At 41.9% G+C, this 7,020-nt stretch overlaps 1 protein-coding gene across 1 annotated transcript in view; it reads right to left on the reverse strand.

Annotated features, from left to right (window-relative positions):
• LOC111981496 (homeobox protein XHOX-3-like) overlaps window positions 1-7,020 on the reverse strand; it is an 85,071-nt gene that overhangs the window by 40,110 nt on the left and 37,941 nt on the right. The gene's annotated exons all lie outside the window — the stretch shown is intronic.

A 7,020-nucleotide genomic window follows, 5' to 3' on the forward strand; every position in this document is an offset into this window, starting at 1 on the left:
GCACCCGCCCGCCCGACTAGCTTCACTACTCTGGACGGTTCTGACTTAGAATATGTGGACAACTACAAATACCTAGGTGTCTGGCTAGACTGTAAACTCTCCTTTCAGACTCATATTAATCTCCAATCCAAAATTAAATCTAGAATCGGAATCCTATTTCGCTACAAAGCCTTCTTCACTCACGCTGCCAAACATACCCTCGTAAAACTGACTATCCTACCGATCCTCGACTTCGGCGATGTTATTTACAAAATAGCCTCCAACACTCTACTCAGCAAGCTGGATGCAGTCTATCACAGTGCCATCCGATTTGTCACCAAAAGCCTCATATACCACCCTCCACTGCAACGTGTATGCTCTCGTCGGCTGGCCTTTGCTAGGTAAATCTCCGCCTTATCTCAGCTCGCTGGTCACCATAACAACACCCACCCGTTGTACGCTCTCCAGCAGGTATATCTCACTGGTCATCCCCAAAGCCAACACCTCCTTCGGCCGCCTTTCCTTACAGTTCTCTGCTGCCAATGACTGGAACGAATTGCAAATATTGCTGAAGTTGGAGATTTATATCTCCCTCACTAACTATAAGCATCAGCTCTCTGAGCAGCTTACCGATCGCTGCAGCTGTACACAGCCCATCTGTAAATAGCCCATTCAATCTACCTACCTCATCCCCATATTGTTTTTATGAACTTTTTTGCTCTTTTGCACACCAGTATTTCTACTTGCACATCATCATCTCCACATCTATCACTCCATTGTTAATTTGCTAAATTATAATTACTTGCTACTATGGCCTATTTATTGCCTTTACTTCCTCACGCCATTTGCACACACTGTATATAGACTTTTCTATTGTGTTATTGACTGTATGTTTGTTTATTCCATGTGTAACTCCGTGTTGTTGTTTGTGTCGCACTGTTTTGCTTTATCTTGGCCAGGTCGCAGTTGTAAATGAGAACATGTTCTCAACTGGCCTACCTGGTTAAATAAAGGTGAAATAAAAATAATTTTAACAAAAATGTTCCCCCCAGACTGTCCCCACATCCGAAAGTAGCATTCTGTTTTATACAAACATTGTACAATCATCAGCACGACTCAAGAGTTTGTATTATGATAACATTTGCCGCAACCTAACGAATGTCCTGGGAACACTCACAGAACCAATTTTGGTTTGCTGGGTAAACATTACTGGTACATTGTGTTACTATATTATCTGGAATCCTAATGAGAACTTTTGGGGAATGTTCTGTGGTGTTCTGTGGTGTTACAGATTTTGAGGAATGTTAGGAGAACATTCCAATGATATTTAATCAAATAAAAAACATTTAAAGAAAAATATTTTGTTATCAAAAACATTCTTTGAAGGTTTTTGGGATGTTATCATCCTAATTTTAGGTAAAACCACAAGTAGAACTTAATGGGAATCTTAGCTAATGTTCTGGGAATGTTCCCGGTTTTCTGGGCACACACACACACACACACACACACACACACACACACAGGTGCTAAAGTTACTGTACTCATCCCTTTGTGTGGTTTGCTGCCCATTTGGGGCTGCACTTTATTACAGCAATTACTATTTTACGAACCTATTATTGGAGTATAAAAATGTGAGAGGTATACAGCTTACACATCTGCTCTGAGAAGAGAGGAAGAGAGGGGTAGGGAGGAGAGCCGAGGGGAGGATAATAAAGAAAAATATGAAAGAAAAGAAAGCAAAGGACAGGTATCTGGACAAGGAATCAATCATATCCTGTTTCAAGCAACAGGCATTCATATGCCGGGGCGGCAGGTAGCCTAGTGGTTAGGGCATTGGACTAGTTACCCGAAAAGTTTCACGATCGACTCCCCGAGCTGACAAGGAAAAAATCTGTCGTTCTGCCCCTGAACAAGGCAGTTAACTCACTGTTCCTAGGCCGTCATTGAAAATATGAATTTGTTCTTAACTGACTTGCCTAGTTAAATAAAGGTAGAATTAAAATTAAAATATGTACTTGAAGTCTAACATCCATTCTGTACAGTAAAGTAAATCCGAATCCTACAGTACACAGTATACTGTTGTCTGCATCACTCTGGATGTTGGAGTCATCATTCACTATGGTCAAACTTCAAATACATCGTCTGTTCTATACATAATGTCGTCTCTGAACGGCCTGGATGCTAGAATCAGGATACGAGGGTAGGAACAGTGTGTGTGTGTGTGTGTTTGTGTGTAGCCTGTCGTGTCTCAGCCCGACAGGGAAGTTCACAAAGAGGGGGAGGTTAGGGCGGAGGGCTGGGAGGGAGGTGGATAGGGTGGGGGCAAGGGGGGTTAGGGAGGGTGTTGGAGGTATGGGGTCTCCCCCTCTCGCTCACTAACAATGGGGAGGGCTTCAGACTGTCAACCTGGTGAAAAATGGACTTCCTGTCCCGGCTCGCAAACAGCAGGAAGTGGCTGAGAGAGAGAGAGCCACGCACACAAGAGCAGGCGGGACAAAGGGGGATACAGAGAAGGGACACAAACATCTATGTGTGTGTGTTTGTTTGTCTGTGTGCGTGTGTGTGTGTTTTTGCATGGGTGTACCAGATGTACTGTATGGGTGTGTGTTTCTCCTGTTTTCCGTTCTCTCTCCGTCAAACCCAAAATCCCACCACACTGGTCCGGTGCTGTGCCTACCAGCCCAGGTTCAGGTTTAAGAGCTGAGAGTGAGGGATGGTTCTTTCTCCTCTGACCCGGTCATGCCCTGCCCATGCCCTTCTTATTCAAACATGGCTCCCACAGATGTGCTCCGCATCACATGACCGGAGAGAGAGAAGATGGGCGACATGAGGAGAGAGGTAGACGGAGATGCTGACTGAGAGGAGGAGTAGATGAGGGGAAAGAGACGGAGGTAGAAAGATAGAAGAGAGTAAAGGAGAAAGGGGGAGAGTATGTGGAAGGGGCCGTGGAGGTGAAGGGCTGATCACAGTATCACAGGGTGAGCATGAGTACAGAGGGGGGGGAGTGGAGGGTTAAACTGGTTTTTCAGSCAGCTCATGAGCCTGTGCCTATACTCACATGAGTGACTCACATCCATAAACGTACAAAGCACACTCGTACACGAACGTATACATGCTGCACATGTGTAACCTTGTACAGATTTTGTGACTGTGCTTTTGTTCTAATTAACAAGTGAAATGCATGCAATTGCATACCCACAGTACAGATACATTGCCATGCAGATTCATGCGGTATACTTTGTCAGTATGCCTTTATATGCCAGTATGCCAGTATACCATGAAAAATAATTCATATCACCTGGCAAATACGTCATGTGTTAGAGATCCACGCAGTCATCCTGTATTTTATTTATTTAACTTGAGAATTGTTGAAAAGACTTWAAAAAATATATACATTGTATTTCCAAGGTCATTAAAACTATTTTGGTTTTCTTCAACTGTTGTGAATGTTGGTTGTCCTGGCAACCACTGTGTGCTCCTGGTCCAAACTGACCTCTGGAACACAAATATTTGCATGCATACAAATGTGTATAGTTTTACAAAATATTCTCATTACATTTGTTTTCAATTGATTTTTACTACTAAATTAGGACAGCACTTCATTTCCATGACTAGAATTTGCTTAGTAGTTAAATGTACTTACTGAAGCAATGTCACTTAGGACTAAATGCGCTAACCTACATTTTATTAGCTAATAAAGCCATTTTGAATGTGATCTATGTAGTTAGAGGTACATCATTGAGTTGACTACTGGATTTAATTCAATAAAACTAATCATGATAATGGTCTATTATATTATATTATATTTTTATTATAATAAGAATGTGAAGCTAAATAATAACTTCACATTTTTAATTGCAGTCATCATTTGACTTTATTTCTTGAACTTAAAATGTACATTTTGAGCTGTAAATTATATATTTAAAAAGGATGGCTTGTTACCTGAATAGTTAAAGCATTACAGATAATGTAATATGAATAGATTCCATTGAAAAATACACGTTTGTCTTCACATTTTCATGCATTGTGTTATTTTTCTCYGTGTGCTTTCCTTGTATTTCTTAAATCAAATAATACCATAATAAATGTTTGGACAAATTATACAATACATAATGATCAAGATTTTTTTTAAAAACCAAATAATATGTTTTTTTTTACAACTTTACATTAGTATCACAGCAGAATTATTTTCCACATTTTCATTTTTCACAATGCTTTGCTAATAACTAATGGAGAACATGACAATTGCTGCAATATTTTAAATTAGTTGTACAGTGTGTTCATGCAATTAATACATATATTTAGATATATTTATATTGACCRCTCTTGATGGAGATTGTTCACCCGATTTGTGAAAACGGCTTAAATGAGGTTGTCTCTACATTAGCTCTCATTCACTGCTGTAWGCACCACTGTGGGAGTGAAAACATGCAAGGGGAAAATACCATCAAATTCCTGGGGTCTGGAAGCTCAAGTATGCTTGGAGTACGAAGATGATCCCTGCGTCGTTTAAAGACCATTTATAGATAAGAGGGCACTTAGAAGTATTTTACTGTTTTATTGTTGTTTATTTACTGATTTTTATATGTTTCCTTTTATGATTTATACAAATGAACACGGAACCGTCTTTTCTTAGTACTAATAAGTAAAACAAACWAAATAGGATCTTTGAATATAATAATTGTGTTTATTTTTAGAATACGCATCAAAAGACAAACAACAAGTACCGGTATGTAATTAGAATGGAAAACAAATATTAAGTCTATCATTTGAAATTGTATCGAAAAAACAAATAAGAGCGTACATTATTGTGACAGACACCTGTTTATTTATATCTCATTGCCCTGTGGTTAATTCCAGTGAATGAATGAAAATATTCCGTATACCCTAACAAAGAAATACACTAAACCACCTGTGTTGCCAGGACGTTCACAGTCTCGCATAATCAAGATCTTCCCAAGCGAATCATCCCAAACTATTTAATCAATGGTACTGTAATAAAACAGGTTTGGCATATCATCAGTGTCGTGAGGGATAACTGATAGAATGTGACCCAGTTGTAATATATATAACCACCACTCAATGYTATCTCAGTCCGGGATGTGTGTGTGTATACAACCAGGGGTAGAGGCCTCGCCCTTTGAGCCGGGTCCCTACTAGTTCAGCTCCTGTCCGGACACACAGTGGAGATAAAGAGGGATTTGTCGTTTCTACTCACACTCTTTTTCTTTCTTCGTCTCTATCTCTCTCTTTCTCTTCCTAATCGGACTGTTTGACAGCCGGAGTGCGCCAGCGGTAGCAGTATGAACAGAATGGGTGAGTCATTGTTTTGAACCCCTCCCCAGCTTCTCCATTTCTCTCTCTCTCTCTCTCTCTCTCTCTCTCTCTCTCTCTCCTTCTACCTCTCTTTCTCTCCCTCCCACTTTTGCTGCTCCATTACAGAGGGAATGGTTTTAAATGGGTAATTTGGGACATTAAAACCCCCAATGGTGTGCCCTCATTGTATCCCAGTACCGGAGTCAGTTTATGCCAGATGGAGTCCCATGCCAATGTATGTAGACCCCTCCCCCAGGCTGATCTGGAGTCAGTGGTCAGGCCCATGCTGAATACTGTAGATCTTTATTAATTAATATGGCTGCTRGAGCACCTTCACCAGGGCCTTAATATCACTCACATCTAATTAACCCAGCTACAAGCAGCCAGGGAGAGTGGAGGGCACCCATACACAACAAAGATAAATGAGAAAGTGGAGTGTGTTTGTGTGTGTTTCCTTATGCACATATATTTGCACTGTACAAGTGCATGAGCAAAGGCGGGKGTGTGTGTGTGTATCTGCTTGCTTGTGCAAGTATATTTGCACTGTACATGTTTAAGCTTTGTGCATGACCTCTAGCATGTTTGCATATGGAGCAAAAGCGTTTGTGTATGTGTGTACATCTCAGCGAGTATACTATATATGGGACCGTAAAGGAGCGTATCTGTGTACGAGCGYGTTTCCCACATCCGCCCCCTTTGATGGGCTTGCCATCCTCACAGCCCTTTCCCAGTGTAGAGGATCCATATGGGTGACAGTGATAACAGGATCAATGGGCTTGGTAAGCATAAGGAGAGGGTGGAACGGATGAAGTGAGGGGGAGTGGGATAACACTTCTCTCCTCTTCCCCRTTCCCAAATCTGTGTGAAACCTGCCCCTTCGGCATGGGAACAGACAAACCCTGAATCAGCCAATCAGGGTGCTSCACGCTGACAAGCAATGACTGAACACCAGYGCCTCCCCTAAATCTCAACACTGATGAGAACGCAATGGAACACCTTTCGCTATTCAAACTTGTCCGTCAGGTCTKCTGCAAAGTGTGTTTAAGAGTGTGAGGGAGGGAGTGTGTCTATTAGTGACAGTGTCGTTCTTGTAAACAAAGGACTCAGTGTAATAAAACCYGTGTTGTTGTAATCACACAGTAGCATGTAAACATAGCTACTTTTTTATACATGGTAATTTAGGACTTTGAGTGCAATGGATGGAAAGTGTTTTAACAAATAAAGATATTATTATTCCTTCATGGATGAGGCAATTGTGTACGCATGTTGCATCACCTGTGCGGGGGAAACCCAAAGAATTGGGGAGCTTCCCTTCCTTTTTCATCTCCAGAACAGACTGAACCTCTCCTGTATGTATTGTAAGCTCCATCCATTCTCACCCATTCTCACGCCAGCTCATACGCCACGCCACGCAACGCGCCGCACGCACGCACCGGGTGCACACCACCGCACCCACCACCACAACACACACACACACACACACACACACACACACACACACACACACACTCACCATCTCTCTCCTCCCGGACTTTGCTGGGGTTCAAAAGCAAGCACCGCGCCAGGCTGCATCTGTGGCCTGGACATAAATCAAACAGAGAGGAAAAGAAGTGTGGAGAAAAAACAGATGCATGTAAAAAATGAGTCTTGTCTCCCCCCAACCCCTTAATTTCAAATTGCCACATGGAGGGAGAGAGTGTTCCTCACACGGCCGAGGTGCTAAAC

This window comes from Salvelinus sp. IW2-2015, linkage group LG20 (assembly GCF_002910315.2).
Source record: "Salvelinus sp. IW2-2015 linkage group LG20, ASM291031v2, whole genome shotgun sequence".
NCBI classification, from domain to species: Eukaryota; Metazoa; Chordata; class Actinopteri; order Salmoniformes; family Salmonidae; genus Salvelinus; species Salvelinus sp. IW2-2015.